General features: G+C 39.5%; 1 protein-coding gene across 2 annotated transcripts in view; it reads left to right on the top strand.

Annotated features, from left to right (window-relative positions):
• The first annotated feature begins 338 nt into the window (after positions 1-338).
• The window catches only part of LCLAT1 (lysocardiolipin acyltransferase 1), a 175,532-nt gene continuing 158,410 nt past the window's right edge, over positions 339-17,460 (top strand). For both annotated transcript variants that reach the window (XM_063078755.1, XM_063078756.1), the window contains exon 1: positions 339-508. The gene's annotated coding sequence lies outside the window, so the exon portion shown is untranslated. The remainder of the gene's footprint in view (positions 509-17,460) is intronic.

Below are 17,460 nucleotides of genomic sequence, written 5' to 3' on the forward strand. Positions count from 1 at the left end.
AGAAACTGGTTCTACTACTGATTTGCCCTATGACTTCGGGCAAGGACCTTAGCCTTATAAATTAAACTCCCACGTTTGTGTTTTCCATTCTGCAATTCTAGGGGTTGGGCGAACTATTGCGTCCCCTCACACAATGACCTCCGCTGAATTTCTATTTTGTCGTTGCCCGCCTCTACACTCCACCGCTCCTTCCTCTCCAGAAGGCCAGACGAGGAAACAAGCGCGGCCCCTTTAAGGGAGTCCCCGCAGGCGGGCGCCCGGGGTCCCGGGGACTGCGGAGCGGGGGCGGGGCGCGGAGCCCCGGGCTTCCCACGCAGCCGGGAACGCCGTCGCGTCACGGCGCCCGCAGCCAATCAGTATGGAGCCTGCCGGGACGCATTACTAGGGCGACGGGTCGGACGCCTCCTGCCATCGGGATGGATTAGCGGTGGGTTCTTCCTTGAGGCTGTGACCCCGCGGAGTCCCCAGTTCGGCCCCTCGTCCCCGCGGCGTCCCCTGCCCGTCACAGGTGAGAGGCCGGAGCTGTCAGGAGGGGGGTTAAAGCGCGGGGAAAATGGCGGCGGCCCGGGGATCTCCGAGTTGGCGGGAGGGGGGCTGCAGCCCGGGCTCTTCCCCCTGAGCCGCGGGCCTCCCCCGGGATGCGGCCCCTGGGAGCGGTCACTTGACTGGGAATTGAGGTCCTGGCTCAGGTGGGAAGAGGCGCGGGGAAGCGACTCCCGGAGGCTGGCGGAGGCGTTCGGAGCGGAGGGGCCGCACGAGCTGGGTCTGAGAGGGCGAGGTGGCCGCGCAGTGAGGGGGGCCGGTGTCCCGTCGGTGTTTACAGTAGCAGCATCAAGACCTTCTTGCTCCGACCTCGGCGGGTCTGGGAGCGGCACGGTCCGCGAACACTCCCCGAGTTCTGCCCTTGTTAAATCCCATATGCAAAAACGTCCCAAGTGGCCGCCACGTGCAAGGCTTGGACAGGAGCTGTCAGGGCAGGGACTGCCTTATCTGTGTATCCTCCAGGCGCCAGAGATGTGCCTGTAGGTGCCAGAGTGGTGGTGCCACGAAAGGAAAGGGAGGCCCCAGTCGGGGTTTGATGTCAAGTCTGATTTTTAAGGTGCAACTTAGCTTCCAATTGCCCATTCGAAGAGAAGAAATTAAAAGGTAAAACACTTCGGTGTGGACGTGGAGACATTTTGCTTTCCGGTACTTCCCTGGTTCAGGTGGGATCTCTGGAAGCATTGCATCTGCCTTTGAAGTTCATTAATTTATTGGATGTGCACGTGACTGTAGATAGGACGGGGAAGTGGGATTCGTTTAAGCCCGATAATTGAAGCCGGTATTGAAGATAAATGTTGGTGAAGGTACTACCAAGATGAAATATTCCTATCAGTCACTTATTTGGGCAAAGAAATATGTCAGGAAGTAAAACTAATTGGGTTACTTTTCAAGAAACTGTCTTGATTAAAGTCCTTTTTGCAAAACTTGTATATTTTTGAGTGTTAGTAAAAATTATTCGTTTAAAAAATTTTTTTCTTTTAGTTTCTGCTGTCCCATTGTACTTGATGTGACAGATAAGCATGATATTAAGTGACTTTTGGTAGCATTCTTGATTTCGTGGAATACCTTGTTCTGTCATTGAGAGGGCACAATATCACTTTCTGTTTCAGTTATCAATAGTTACTGTCTCTGGAGTGCCCACTATGTGCCGGGCACTGTAAAACCGAGGTTTCCACTACCTTTTAACTTGAGCAAACGGGATGGTTCATCCGTTCCTACCAGGTCTTTAGGCTGGCTGTTGCAGACACCAGGAGGAAACAATAGGGAAAACCCAAAAGAATCTCTCATCCAAACTGGATACATAGAGATTTGGTCAGTTTGGTATCAGGTTAAGGTTCTGTGTGGTTTCTAGTCCAAACTCTACCACTTAAAATACTTTTGGGTAATCATATAACTTCTCTGTCTGTGCATTATCCCTGAAATGGGGATAGCATTTCTCATCCAGACAATCTCATTACACTGTTGGTGTGGGGGGAGAGACTATATGTAAAAGGGCTTAAAAAAGTTAAAAACAGTGATAATAGTTGACATTTATTACTAAACATTTACCAGGCACTGTATCAAGGGCCTTATATGTGCTAACTCAGTTACCCAGCAACATTGTGAAGTGGGTACTTTTTTTAAAAACTGAAGCTTAGAAATTCGTCCCAAATCACACAACTAGCATTGTGATCCTAGCCTGTGCTCTTAACTACCGTGCGTACTGTCTTCCTGTGTCATATAGATGTGTTATATGTTAAGGAAAAGTAAATGAACACATTTTTCAAGGGAGTAGTTTTGTTTGTGATTTTTTTTAGTTGGATAAATAATCATCATGATTCATTCCATTGGCATCCAGTAGTATTTGTATGGTGTTGACTACAGTTACTTTGGTTAAGTGGTATACTCATCCTACTTTTGATGCCCATTATTTAAAAAGGTATTTTAAAACAAAGAATTGTGACTAATTTCTACCAGGAAGCACAAATCAATCATTAAGATTTTAGTTGCTGTTAAATTCTTTAAAAGAATAATTTTGGGGGTGACTTTTAAAAGAAAATGTTTTAGTTAGGTTCATTGCTTTGACGTTTGTACTGTTTTTTCCAGTCTTTATTTATAGAAGAAAGATGACATGAATAAAAGTGGCTGGATCATTCTTTCAATGAAACTTTATGGAATAACCCTTCCGCGTTTTGGGGTTGTAAAGATTAATACCTGATTTTATCCTGAGGCGTTCAGGGAGAAGTCCTAGGTCCAGAAGTTTGTAGACGAGTGAATGAGACAGACAAATGATTAACTAATACAGTGTGATAAGGACGCAAACATAGTTGTGGTGGGTACGGAGAACTGTGGGAACACATAAAGGGGAACAGTTGATTCTGCTGGGGTAGACCTGGCCAAGAGAAGAAGAGAGCTGGCTGGAGGATAAAGGGAGAAAGGGCTTCTGCTGTAGGAGGAAGCAGTGCAAAGCCAGAATGAGTAAGTGCATGGGGTCCATGGGTCAGACCAGAGGATCATAGGAGTTGATGGAGATAAGCCAGGAAAGATTAGGGCCAGGTCGTGAACTTGCAGCTAGGAGAGCAACTTTATACTGTGGGCAGTGGAGACTGTGAAAGGATCTTAATTAGATGAATAACATGATCAACTTTATGTTCTTAAGAGGTGACTCTGGTGACAGGGTGAAAGAATGTAAGGAGGAGACCAGTGGACAGTTTTCATACTCCATGATAAGGGAGTGAACCAGGGCATTGGTTGGTTGGTTGTGGCAGAGTAGCGTTCAGATTCCACACACCTTTTGAAGTCAGATGGATTGGGTGTGAAGAATAACCATGTGGGGGAGGGAACACCTGCTAGGCCAGTAGAAAAAAGAGGAAGGTTGGTTTGTTTTGTAATTCTGTGGTTGGTAATTGGAGAGGTTGTTAAGTAATTTAGGAAAAAGGATAGAGCGGAGAGTTCTTTGTGACTGAGTCCTAAGGGAGTGGGAAGAATCATCTAAGGTACGTTTGGGGGAAAATGCTAGCGTAATGGGTATTCAAATTTTTTTGGTATTAGGTTTTTAATATATTAGTACAGAAGTCAGTGTACGGAAATAATCACTTATGAATTCTCTAGTTGTAAAACTGATCTTCACTTACACATTTATAACACTAGAGTTGTTGAGTACCTAACAACATAACATGAATACAGTGCAAATCTACTGCAAGGTGGAAGTCCTTACGGAAGGTGTAGGATTTCATGAATTCAGAGCAAGGTGGAGTACTTCTCATACCATAAGCACAGATCAAAAAACTAGTGAGTTGAGTAGTCAAAGATTTCTTAAAGGGACTCAGAAAGCAATGACCGCAAGAATGATTGATAAATTTGCCTTCAGACTTCATTAAAATTGAGAACTCTTTATTTAAAGTCACCGTTAAGAGAACGAAAAGCAAAATACAGACCAGAAGAAGAAATTTGCAATTCATGTATCTAACCAAGGACTCATACCCCGAGAGAGAGAGAGAGAGAGAGAGAGAGAGAGAGAGAGAGAGAGAGAGAGAGAGAGAGAGAGAGAGAGAGTGTGTGTGTGTGTGTGTGTGTGTATCAATAAGCAAAAGAATTTAAAAAGACATAGAAGTCTCGAACAGGCACTTTCTAATAGATGATCTTGGAATGGCCAGTGTGTATATAAAAAGATACTCAACATTGTTAGTCAGTGGGAAATACAAATTAAAACAATAATGAGATACTACTATACAGGATGGCTAAAATTAAAAAGATGGTCAATGCCAGTGATGACAATGATGTAAACCAACTGGATCTCTTATATTGTTGGTGGGAATGTAAAATGGTACAGTTACTTTGGAAAATTGTGGCTATGTCTGCTTCTACCCATTGCTAGGTATACCCAAGAGAAATGAATGCATGTGTCTACTAAAAAACACGTAAAAGAATGTTCATACACCTTTACTCATAGTAACCAAAAATTGGATACAACCCAAATGTACGTCAGCAGAATGTATGAATAAATTGTGATATATTTATAAAATGAAACACTACAAAAGCAATAAAAGAATGAATGACATTTACCTGCACCATTATGGATGAATCTCATATACATGATAAGTCAGATATAAGATTGCATGCTGCATGATTCCATTTAAATGAAGTTCAAAAACAAGTACACCTCCTTCCTGGTGATAGAAGTCACAATAGTGGTTACTCTGAAGTGGTAGTCATGGTGGTAATGGAGAAGGGGCACAATGGAACCTTCTGGGATTTTGGATGGGTGGTGGTTGCATGGGTGTATGAATATGTAAAACTTTGTTGCACACCTAGGATTTGTGCTTTTTACTGTATATTCATTATGCTTTAAAAAAAGAGGCTCCAGTGAGAATATGGCAGTGCTATACCACTTAACTTTTGATGAGGAAAACCAACAGGGATAATGATGAGAGAGGTGCTTTAAAAGAATTTAGAACGAGTGTGAGAGGCTTCGGAATCTAGAATTTTTTTTTTTCCTAAAATGGCTTTGATAATTGTCTTGGAGAAGGCAAATGTGAAGTGAAGGTTGTCGTATCATGCTGTTTTACAGTTTGGTCATGAAATTATGCCCCAAGCCCTCCACCAATTCATTAGTTTCTTGTCTTAAGAATTAGTGCATAGTTGCAAGTATACCCTAAATTTTGATATAAACAGTATAGTCCATGATACATTATGAAAATAAATTAATTTTGTTTCATTTTTTGGAAAAAGTCTAATCAAATTTCTTTCTCATCATTCTGAAATGTGGTCCTTGTTTAAGAGAAATCACTGTGTAGCCTTTTCCCCTGCTATGCTAATTGCTCTTGGATAATGAGGACTCGCTGTAACTCCTTTAGCTGCAAGGTTTTGAATGTAATAACGGAGCTAAGAAAAGCCTTTGGCAGTGAGGTAATGCCCCAGAAAAGGCCTTTGTGAGCTTCAGACATACCTCTACCTAGTCTCTCCAGGTAACAGGGAGATAACCCTCTGTGATAACTCATGGGCAATTGGGAGGGACATCTGAGGGGCAGCCATCAGTGAAAGCTGACAGAAATGAGTTTATCCACAGTCTTTTACAGTTGAGGTTTCTGAAAACTTAAACACTCCCACGTGCTCTCCTTTCTAAGCCCTTCGAATCACACCCATGACCACCATTATTAATCCATTCATTAGGGCACAGTCCTCAGAATCTAATCACTTCTTCAAGGCCCCACCTTTCAATTACCATAATAGGATTTCCTACTGTCTTAACAGTCACAGTGGGGATCAGGCTGCTAATACATAAAACTTGGGGGACACAATTCAGTCCATATCAGCTGGTATCTAGTGGTGGTGTCACAGAGAAAGGAAGTGCTGGTGAAAGATGGGACTACGGGAATGATGAGGGAAGAGAAAGGAGTGGAGCGAAAGGATTGTTTTTAATTCTGACGGAGACTCTTGCCCCACAGGAATGTTTAGGTGTCTTGGGGAAGGCAGCTTTAGCTGTAGCTTGTACTATTTCTATTGTCCCTTTGTGGTTTTTTTTTTTTTTTTTTTTTTTTTTTTGGTGGGGCACAGGTGGGCGGCTGGCTGTTATGGGGATCCAAACCCTTGATCTTGGTGTCATAACACAGCTCTCTAACCAACTGAGCTAACTGGCCAGCTCGTGTCCCCTTGTTTTAATACAAATACTTTCTTAGAATTACTTTTTCTTTATATTGTGTTACCTTTAAATAAAAATTTACTTGGGTGAAATTAGGGAGGAAAATGATGGAAACTAGGAGTGGCTTGAATACCAAATGTTTCTTTACTTACATGAACATTTTTGGACATCTACCATGAGCTTGGTGAAGGGGAGAGATTTTTTTTTTTTTTTTTTAAAAGATGACCGGTAAGGGGATCTTAACCCTTGACTTGGTGTCAGCACCACGCTCAGCCAATGAGCAAACCGGCCATCCATATATGGGATCCGAACCCGGGGCCTTGGTGTTATCAGCACCGCACTCTACCGAGTGAGCCACGGGCCGGCCCAAAGGGGAGAGATTTAAATAAGACATGGTTTCTGTCCTTGAGCTTACTGTCTAGAGGGGGAGATATACAAATCAATACTTTCAGAACAGAGATTATTGAGATTTCATCACCTCTGGGTTTTCTTTGATGAAAGGTAAGCATGGCAGCTTGAAACTATTATGAGGTCCATAAGTAGTAATGGTGACCATCTCTTTTAATAGATAATAATAATAGCTAATTTTTATTGAGTACTTACTACATACCGGGTTCTGTTCTAAGTGCTTTACATTTTTAACTCCTTTAGTTCTCACAATTCCACTATGAGGTAAATATTATTATTATCGTCATTTTACTTATGAGGAAACTGAGGCACAGAGAAGTTAAGTGACATGGATTTGAACCTAGGCAATCTAGTTTAAGAGTCTGTGCTCTTAACTGCTATGCTATAATAATGTCTGTTTTAATCTAGTGTAAATTTAAAATATACTGTATATGGCTTTAAGTGTAGGGAGCTGATTATTTGGATAACAATATGCCTTATATTACAAGTTATTCCCAAGGTTTCTGAATATCCATGCTGAACGTAACTTACCGTAGCTGCTTAAGATGATTCTGTCTATAGTGTGGGAGTTTTAAATGAGACATTCTTTTTGCCTTTTCCCCTTTTATGCATTATCCTGATTGTTTTGGCACTCATCTCTTGCGTGTTCCATTATATCATTCTGAAACTCAGTAAAAAATATATTACCGGGTTTTCTGTTTGTGTTATAAACATACTCATGATGATAAAATATGACGTAATGCTCAAAGTGGAGAGTTTGTGAATTACTGGAATAACTCACTTTTTTTTTTAAAGATGACCGGTAAGGGGATCTTAACCCTTGACTTGGTGTTGTCAGCACCACACTCAGCCAGTGAGCGAACCGGCCATCCGTATATGGGATCCGAACCCGGGGCCTTGGTGTTATTAGCACCGCACTCTACCGAGTGAGCCACGGGCCGGCCCAAGGAATAACTCACTTTTTAACGTGAATAACTGCAGATTTAAACTGGTTATATTTTTATCATGGTTGTTCATTAAGACCAATTGACTAAATTAAAGGACGAATTACGTTTGCTTTGTTCTCTAAGAATGGGAGGGCAATGGAGAGATAGGATTGAAATAATATTGAGTAGTGCTAGCAGGGAGTACTAGTGACCTTATTTTGCTAAGTTTATTTATGGTAGTAGTGAAACCAGCACAGTGTAGCTTCTCTTCAGCGAAGAAATATGCTGGAAGTCAGAGTTAATCAAGATTGAGCCTTCTCTTTCCTAGAGCTACTGTGATAATTCTTGTCTAAAGAATAGGCTGATCTTCAGGGAACTGAGTTGATTTGGGATATAATTGTTTCCCAAGGTGTATTTCTCTTTTTATCTGGAATTTCTTTAACTCTGAAAAGATTAGGGGTGTTACATTCTTATTTTAATAACTAAGAACTCTAAAATTGTATGATTTTCTCCTCTGCAGTTGTGCTTAAGACTTCTCAGGGGCCTTTTCTATACATGTCTATTAGCTCTTCACAGCATTTCTAGGAAATGGGTAGGTATTTATATTAGTTTCCTATGACTGCTATTACGAATTACAAACTTGGTGGCTTAAAACAACAGAAATTTATTTTCTCAGAGTTCTGGAATTCTGTCCAGAATTCTGAAGTCAGTATCACAGCCAAGATCAATGTGTCAGAGGGCTATGCCACCTCCAGAGGCTCTAAAGGAGAATCTGCTTCTTGCCTCTTCTAGGTTCTGGTGACTGCCAGCATTCCTTGGCTGATGGCTGCATCATTCCAATGTCTGCTGCTATGGTCACATTGCCTTTTCTTCTGTCTACAATCGAATCTCCCTCTGCCTCCTTCTTTTTGAGATATATGTGGTTGTATTTAGTGCCAACCCTGATAATCCAAAATAATCTCCCCATCTGAAAATGCTTAATTTAATCACATTTACGAGTTTTTGTTTGTTTGTTTATTTTTTGCCATATAAGGTAACTTTTATAATTTCCAGGGATTAGGACATTGGTATATTTTGAGAGTTACTATTCAGTCTGCCACAGCATTATTTAATCTATGTTTTGCAGGTGAAGAAACTATCGATTACCTAAAGTCACAAGTCACAAAGTTAGAATCTCAATCTCTCTCTCTCTCTCTCCCCCTCCCTCCCTTTTCCCCTTCTCTCTCTTTCTCTCTCTCTCTCTCTCTCTCTCTCTGTGTGTATATATATATATAATCTCCTTTTACTTTTTTTCTTGGTGTCTGGCTGGTACAGGAATCTGAACACTTGACCTTGGTGGTACCAATACTGTGCTCTGACCAACTGAGGTAACCAGCCATCACCCAGCCCACCTCCTTTTAAAAAACAGTAGTAGTCTATGTTTATGTGAATTTTTTGTACAGCACTGTTTAGGGATTCCTTTTTTTTTTTTTTTTAAGACTTGTTATTTTGAGATAATTGTTAGAGTCACATGGAGCTGTAAAAAATAATACAGAGATCCCATGTACCATTTACCCAGTTTTTCCCCATGGTAACATTTTGCAAAACCATAGTACAACATTACAACCAGGATATTGACATTGATACAGCCAAGATACAGAACAGTTTTGTCATAAGGATTCCTTATGTTGTCCTTTGATAACCACCCCCACCTACTTCCCTGACCTTTGACAACCACTAGTCTGTTTTCCATTTCTATAATTTTGTCACTGTAAGAATGTTAAATAAATGGAATTATACTGTACTTAACCCTTGGGGATTGGCTTTTTTTTATTATTATTACTTCACTTAACATAATTCCCAGGAGGTTAATTGAAGTTTTTTTTTTCTTCCTTAGTAGCCTTAGTATTCGTTGGTGTGGACATACCCATTGAAGGATGTCTGGGTTATTTCTAGTTTTTGGCTGTTAGGAATAAAGCTACCGTTGTTACCAGGGACACTCAAAAGTCAAATATTGTTGAAAATGGAAGTCAGCTTTCATTCAGGAATACCAGTGACCTGAGGAGAGATGTTAGGTTAACCCATCTCTCCAGTAAACCTGAACGAGAATGGCCAGGCTGAAGCCATCTCAAAGTCTCAGGTTTACTGGGGAGGATTTAAAGAGGCAGATGAGGGAATGGAACATGGGAGGTGAAAAGCAGGAGAGAGGGGTATGTGAGCAGCAAGGGCTTCATTCAAGGTCTCGGGTGCAAGGTCTTGCCAAGACTCTGTCTTGTTTCTTCTCCCATGCTTATCTCAGGGTCTGGGTAGTATGTGAAAGTCTGCAGCTTCAGGCTGGCTGGAAAATAACTTTGCTTGTTTATGTCATCTTGCCCCATAACCAAGGTGCAGAATATATCATATAACCATGGGAAAAAAGGGAACTCAGAGCCTTTTAAAATTTGCTTACAGCCCATGCAAGTTTAGGTCCCACTATGGCTTCAGTTCTGCTCACTCCAGCACTATGAACATTTGTGTACAGGTTTTTGTGTGAATGTCTTCACTTCACTGGGATAAATAGGAATGCAATTGCTAGGGTTATATGGTAGGTTGCATACACATATGAGTTTATTTCTGAACTCTCAGTTCTCTTTTACTGATCTGTCCTTATGCCTGTACCATACTTTCTTGATTACTGTTGCTTTGTAGTAAATTTTGAAAACAGGAAGTATGATGCCTGCTTTGTTCTTTTTTTTTTCAAGATTTTGTTCTGAGTCCCTTGCAAATTCATATGAATTTTAGAATCAATTTGTCAATTTCTACAGCGAAGTCAGCTAGGGATCTGATAGCCAATTATTTTTAATATATTCATTGAGTTGTGTAATTATCACCACAATTAATTTTCGGACATTTTCATCATCCAAAAAGCACCCCCATATTGTTTAGCAGTGAAACCTCATCCTCCTCCTCTTCCTCCCATTCTCCCTTGTCCTAGGCAACCACTGATCTACTTTTCTTGATTTGTCAGCTCTGGACATTTCATATAAGTGGAATCATACAATACGGGATCTTTTGTGACTGGCTTTTTTCACTAAGCATAAGTTTTCAAGGTTGTTTAACATGGTAGCATTAAGTAATACTTAATTCTTTTTTTATGGCCAAATAATATTCTGTTGTATGGATATGCCACATTTTATCTATCCATTTGTCAATTGATGGACATAAGGTTATTTCCGCTTCTTGACTATTAAGTATAATGCTGCGATGAACATTCACTGACAAGTTTTGTATAAACGTGTTTTTATTTTTCTTGACTATATATCTAGGAGTGGAATTGCTGAGTCATATGGTAATTATGTTTAATTTTTTGAGGAATCGCCAAACCGTTTTCCAAAGTGGCTGTACCATTTTACAGTCTCACCAGCAATGTATGAAGGTTCCCCTTTTTCCTCACCAGCATTGTTATTATCTATCTTTTTGGTTACAGTCATTCTAGGGAAGTTATATCATCCTAGTGGGTGTGAGGTGGTATCTCACTGTAGTTTTGATTTGTATTTCCTTAATGGCAAATGATGTCAAGTGTCCTTTCATGTTCCTACTGAGCATTTGTATTTTTTCTTTGAAGAAATGTCTATTCAGATCTCTTGTCTATTTTTAAATTAGGTTATTTACCTTTTTATTATTGAGTTGTAGGAGTTCTTTATGTATTCTAGATACAAGTCCCTTATCATAAAAGTGATTTGTGAGCTGGCTGGTTATTCAGTTGGTTAGAGTACAGCCTTATAACATCAAAGTCATGGGTTTGGATCCCCTCACTGGCCAGCCACCAAAAAAAATATATGATTTGCAAAACTTTCTCCTCATTCTGTATGTTGTTTTTTCGCTTGAAATACAAGTACACTCAATTTTATTTTTTATATTTATCTTGTATCTGCAACCTTGCTGAACTTATTAGTTCTAAGAGGTTTTTCAGGTGTATTTCTTGGGATTTTCTATGTAAACCGTCATGTCATCTGCAAAGAGGGATACTTTTATTTCTTTTCTATATGACTTTTATTTCTTTTTCTTGCTTTTTTGCGTTGGCTAGATCTTTTAATACTACATTGACTAAGAGTGATAAGAGTAGGCATTCTTGCCTTATTCCTTCCTGATAACGGGGAATGCATTATGCATTTGGTCTTTTTTTTTTTTTAAAGATGACCGGTGAGGGGATCTTAACCCTTGACTTGGTGTTGTCAGCACCATGCTCACCCAGTGAGCTAACCGGCCATCCCTATATAGGGATCTGAACCCGTGGCTTTGGTGTTATCAGCACCACACTCTCCCGAGTGAGCCACAGGCCGGCCCTGCATTTGGTCTTTTATCAATGAGTGTAATAATGTTTGCTGTAGGTTTTTTGTAGTTGCTCCTTATCTAGTTGAGGAAGTTGCCCTTTATTTTTATTTTTTCTGAGAATTTTCCCATGAATAGGTAATGATTTTTAATTAGATTATTTTTCTCTATTGACTAGTATGATCATGTGATTATTTTTTCTTTAGCCTGTTAATATTATGGGTTACATTGAGTGATTCTTGAATATTATAACAGCCTTTCATCCCTGGATTCACCTTTTTATATACTGTTGAATTCTTTTGCTAATACTTTGTTAAGGATTTTGGGGCAGAGTGGGGGATGAGGGAAGAGAGCTGGCCAGTACAGGGATTGATCCCTGGACCTTGGTGTTCTCTTGTTAAGGATTTTTGTATTTATATTCATGTGTTGGTCTGTAGTTTTCTACTTTTGTACTGTCTTTGGTGTTTGCATCAGGGTGATACTAACTTCACAAGATGAATTGATAAGTGCTCCCTACTCTTGTTTTCTGGAAGAGATTGTATATAGTTGTGTTATTTCTTTAAACATTTGGTAGAATTCTCTAATGAAGCAATCTGGGCCAGAAGATTTCTTTTTAGGCAGATTTTTAGTTCAATTTCCTTAATAGTTACAGAGCTATTCAAATTACCAATCTAATTTTGGGTGAGTTGTGGTAGTTTGTGCTTTTGACTAATTGGTCCGTTGACACATACAGTGGGACTCCTCATTACTGCTGGACAGGGGTGGGAGTTTCAGCTCCTCTCTAGGCCTCCACTGACTCCACTGATGGTACCCTGCCTCATTACTGTTCCCCACATGACCTCTGTTGACATCACTGGGAGGGGATGGATGGTGGTGAAAATCCTGACTCTCGTGAGGCCTCCTCTGATACCACCTCAACGGGAATGAAAAGGGGTGTCTTATTACTGCCATATGGGAGTAGAAATCCAGGCTCTCCAGGTAGTCTCCACAGAAACTGCATAGCAGGAGAAGGGGGTCTTATTACCAAGTGTAAGGGGAAAAGGTCTGGCCTTCTCTGAAATCATTCTTGGGACAACTGGGAGGAAGGTTGGGGCACAACATTATAGCCTGGTAAGGGTGGAAATTTAGGCACCCCACCTGACCTTTGCCTTTGTGGCTGGGGGTGGGCCAGAGTTTTTTCTGTGTATTTTGGCTGGAGTGCAGGTTATTGTCTAAACATTTTCTGTCTTGCTATGTGCTCTTTTCTTGGTCATTGGACTTGAGAAAGCAGGACCTTTTTCTTGTCTTCCCTCATTGGCGTTTCTGCATTCCTGGCTTCTTCAGCTCTTTGTGGTCTATGAGGAAAGAAAATCCAGGGAACTCAACACCTTGTCATTCCATGGGTCCCAGGGTCCCTAGCTGACCTGCCTTCTCTCCACCTTCAGAGTCTTATGTTTGTTTTGTATATAACGGCCAGAATCTTTAGTTGTACTAAGCTGGAGCAGTAGGAAACGGTATATCTACTGGATCTTGCTGAAAGCAGAAGTTTGATTGAGATTGCTTTTTTTATGGAAGAAAAGTGTAGAAATTAAGATGCATAAATTGGCCGGTATGACACTTAAGAAGTTAGTTTTGGGTCAGTTACTTGGAAGTGACAGTTTAACTGTGTTTTTATTTCTCCAGAGAGTAATTCTGTGGATTATTGTTCAGTAAAACCAAACCCTCTTTAGTTTTAGATCCCTTAAGAGGCTTGACAATCCAGTGAATTAATTTATTTCTGCATTTAGATATAAATTGATAATAAATCTAAATTTCTGGCTTAGTGTGTGATAGAGAAAAATTTATTGTAGTGAAAGATTAGTTTTATGGAGGGTACTAACTCAGTTTTTTTAAGTGGCTGTCAGAGATCTTAAAGTTGTAGTTCCTTATCTAAAAGAAGAAAAAAGGCATGGTGCATGGTGGTTAAAATCTATGTAAGAAGAATTTGTGAAAGTCTGAAATGTGCCAAAAGGGTGTCTTCAGTGAAAAACGAGGTGTTGTCTAGAGTACTTTTCCTGGTAATCTAATTCTATGGGCTCTGCAGCTTTCATTGTTTTTTGATTTATTTTATAACTTTGTAAGTTGTGAATAACTGATAGCAAGCAAATTATTCTTAGACATGCAAAGGAATTTTGTTGGTTGGAAGTACAATTGATTTCTTTTCTCCTTTTGTGGAAGAAGCCAGTTTTGTATCTATTAAGCAAATTTATTTCAGTATTTCCCATTGCCTATGTGTGTCTGCTCCTAGATTCTCTTTTGAACCAGTTGGAACATCTTACTTGTTCCCTAATTAATTAACGAATTAGTTGAAGTTATAGATATGTGTACATTTTATATTTGTATGAGAGACACAATGTTATCTTTTTTTGTTTGTTAGTTTTAGCTATCCTTTAACAGCTTGGACTCTGGATTTAGCCTGATTGGGCTTGAATCCCAGCTGTAGCACTTAATATCTTTTTTTTTTTTTTTTTTAAGCACTTACTATCGTTGTGATTTGGGCAAGGGAATTTTATTTTTTAGAACCTGTCTGTTTACTCACCATAAAAAGGGGGTTACAGTGCTATTTTCTTTCCATGGTTATCGTGAGGATTAAAAGCGATGTTGCAAGTAACACTTCTCATAGTACTTCATACTTAATAAAAACTCTCTTTTAAAAAAAATATTATTATTAGATGGCTGTAGGCAACTAATTTTATCTTCCTCCGACTTAGTTTCTTAATCTGTAAAAAAAAAAAAAAACGATGGTGATTTTTCACTTGGTTGTTAGGCAGTAACTGGAAAGAACAGAATGAAATAACTGACAATAGTTGCGTTTGGAGGAGAGGACATTTTTTTTTTTTTTTTTTATTTAGTTGTAATCTTTTATTTTTATTTTTATTTTTTTATTTTTTAAATTTTATTTTGTCGATATACATTGTAGCTGATTAATGCTCCCCATCACCAAAACCTCCCTCCCTTCTCCCTCCCCCCCCTCCCCCCCAACAATGTCCTTTCTGTTTGTTTGTTGTATCAACTTCAAATAATTGTGGTTGTTATATCTTCTTCCTCCCCCCCCCCCCGGTTTGTGTGTGTATGTGTGTATGTGTGTGTGTGAATTTATATATTAATTTTTAGCTCCCTCCAATAAGTGAGAACATGTGGTATTTCTCTTTCTGTGCCTGACTTGTTTCACTTAATATAATTCTCTCAAGGTCCATCCATGTTGTTGCAAATGGCAGTATTTCATTCGTTTTTATAGCTGAGTAGTATTCCATTGTGTAGATGTACCACATTTTCCGTATCCACTCATCTGATGATGGGTATTTGGGCTGGTTCCAACTCTTGGCTATTGTAAAGAGTGCTGCGATGAACATTGGGGAACAGGTATACCTTTGACTTGATGATTTCCATTCCTCTGGGTATATTCCCAACAGTGGGATGGCTGGGTCGTATGGTAGATCTATTTGCAATTGTTTAAGGAACCTCCATACCATTTTCCATAGAGGCTGCACCATTTTGCAGTCCCACCAACAATGTATGAGAGTTCCTTTTTCTCCGCAGCCTCGCCAGCATTTATCGTTCATAGTCTTTTGGATTTTAGCCATCCTAACTGGGGTTAGATGGTATCTCAATGTGGTTTTGATTTGCATTTCCCGGATGCTGAGTGATGTTGAGCATTTTTTCATATGTCTGTTGGCCGTTTGGATATCTTCCTTAGAGAAATGCCTACTTAGCTCTTTTGCCCATTTTTTAATTGGGTTGCTTGTTTTCTTCTTGTAAAGTTGTTTGAGTTCCTTGTATATTCTGGATATTAATCCTTTGTCAGATGTATATTTTGCAAATATTTTCTCCCACTCTGTTGGTTGTCTTTTAACTCTTTTAATTGTTTCTTTTGCTGTGCAGAAGCTTTTTAGTTTGATATAATCCCATTTGTTTATTTTTCCTTTGGTTGCCCGTGCTTTTGGGGTCGTATTCATGAAGTCTGTGCCCAGTCCTATTTCCTGAAGTGTTTCCCCTATGTTTTCTTTAAGAAGTTTTATTGTCTCAGGGTGTATATTTAAATCCTTAATCCATTTTGAGTTGATTTTAGTATACGGTGAGAGGTATGGATCTAGTTTCATTCTCCTGCATATCGATATCCAGTTATCCCAGCACCACTTGCTGAAGAGGCAGTCCCTTCCCCAGTGAATAGGCTTGGTGCCTTTGTCAAAGATCAGATGGCAGTAAGTGTGTGGGTTGATTTCTGGATTCTCTATTCTATTCCATTGGTCAGTGTGTCTGTTTTTATGCCAGTACCATACTGTTTTGGTTATTATAGCTTTGTAGTATAGCTTAAAGTCAGGTAGTGTTATGCCTCCAGCTTTATGTTTTTTGCTGAGCATTGCTTTGGCTATTCGTGGTCTTTTATTGTTCCATATAAATGTCTGAATAGTTTTTTCCATTTCTGAGAAAAATGTCTTTGGAATTTTGATGGGGATTGCATTGAATTTGTATATCACTTTGGGTAGTATGGACATTTTCACTATGTTGATTCTTCCAATCCAAGAGCATGGAATATCTTTCCATCTTCTTGTATCCTCTCTAATTTCTCTCAGCAGTGGTTTGTAGTTCTCATTATAGAGATTTTTCACCTCCTTGGTTAACTCAATTCCTAAGTATTTTATTTTTTTGGTGGCTATTGTAAATGGGCAGGCTTTCTTGATTTCTCCTTCTGCATGTTCACTATTGGAGAAAAGAAATGCTACTGATTTTTGTGTGTTGATTTTGTATCCTGCTACTGTGCTGAAATCATTTATCAATTCCAACAGTTTTTTTGTAGAGGTTTTAGGCTGTTTGATATATAGGATCATGTCATCTGCAAACAGGGACAGTTTGACTTCATCTTTTCCAATCTGGATGCCCTTTATTTCCTTCTTTTCTCTGATTGCTCTGGCTAGTACTTCCAACACTATGTTGAATAGGAGTGGTGAGAGTGGGCATCCTTGTCTAGTGCCTGTTCTTAAAGGAAAAGCTTTCAGCTTTTCCCCATTCAGGATGATATTGGCAGTGGGTTTGTCATATATGGCTTTAATTATGTTGAGATACTTTCCCTCTATACCTAACTTATAGAGGGTCTTTGTCATGAATGAGTGCTGAACTTTATCAAATGCTTTTTCAGCATCTATAGAGATGATCATATGGTCCTTGTGTTTGAGTTTATTAATATGGTGTATCACATTTATTGATTTGCGTATGTTGAACCAACCTTGCATCCCTGGGATGAATCCCACTTGATCGTGATGAATAATTTTTCGTATGTGTTGCTGTATTCTGTTTGCTAGTATTTTAGTGAGGATTTTTGCATCTATATTCATCAAGGATATCGGCCTGTAGTTTTCTTTTTTGGTTATATCTTTACCTGGTTTTGGTATCAGGATGATGTTTGCTTCATAGAATGAGTTTGGGAGATTTGCGTCCGTTTCAATCTTTTGGAATAGTTTGTAAAGAATCGGTGTCAATTCCTCTTTGAATGTTTGGTAAAATTCTGCTGTGAATCCATCTGGTCCTGGGCTTTTCTTTGTTGGGAGCCTTCTGATAACAGCTTCAATCTCCTTTATTGTTATTGGTCTGTTCAGATTTTCTACGTCTTCACGGTTCAGTTTTGGGAGCTTGTGTGTGTCCAGAAATTTATCCATT

The sequence above is a fragment of the Cynocephalus volans genome, chromosome 14, assembly GCF_027409185.1.
Source record: "Cynocephalus volans isolate mCynVol1 chromosome 14, mCynVol1.pri, whole genome shotgun sequence".
Lineage (NCBI taxonomy): Eukaryota > Metazoa > Chordata > Mammalia > Dermoptera > Cynocephalidae > Cynocephalus > Cynocephalus volans.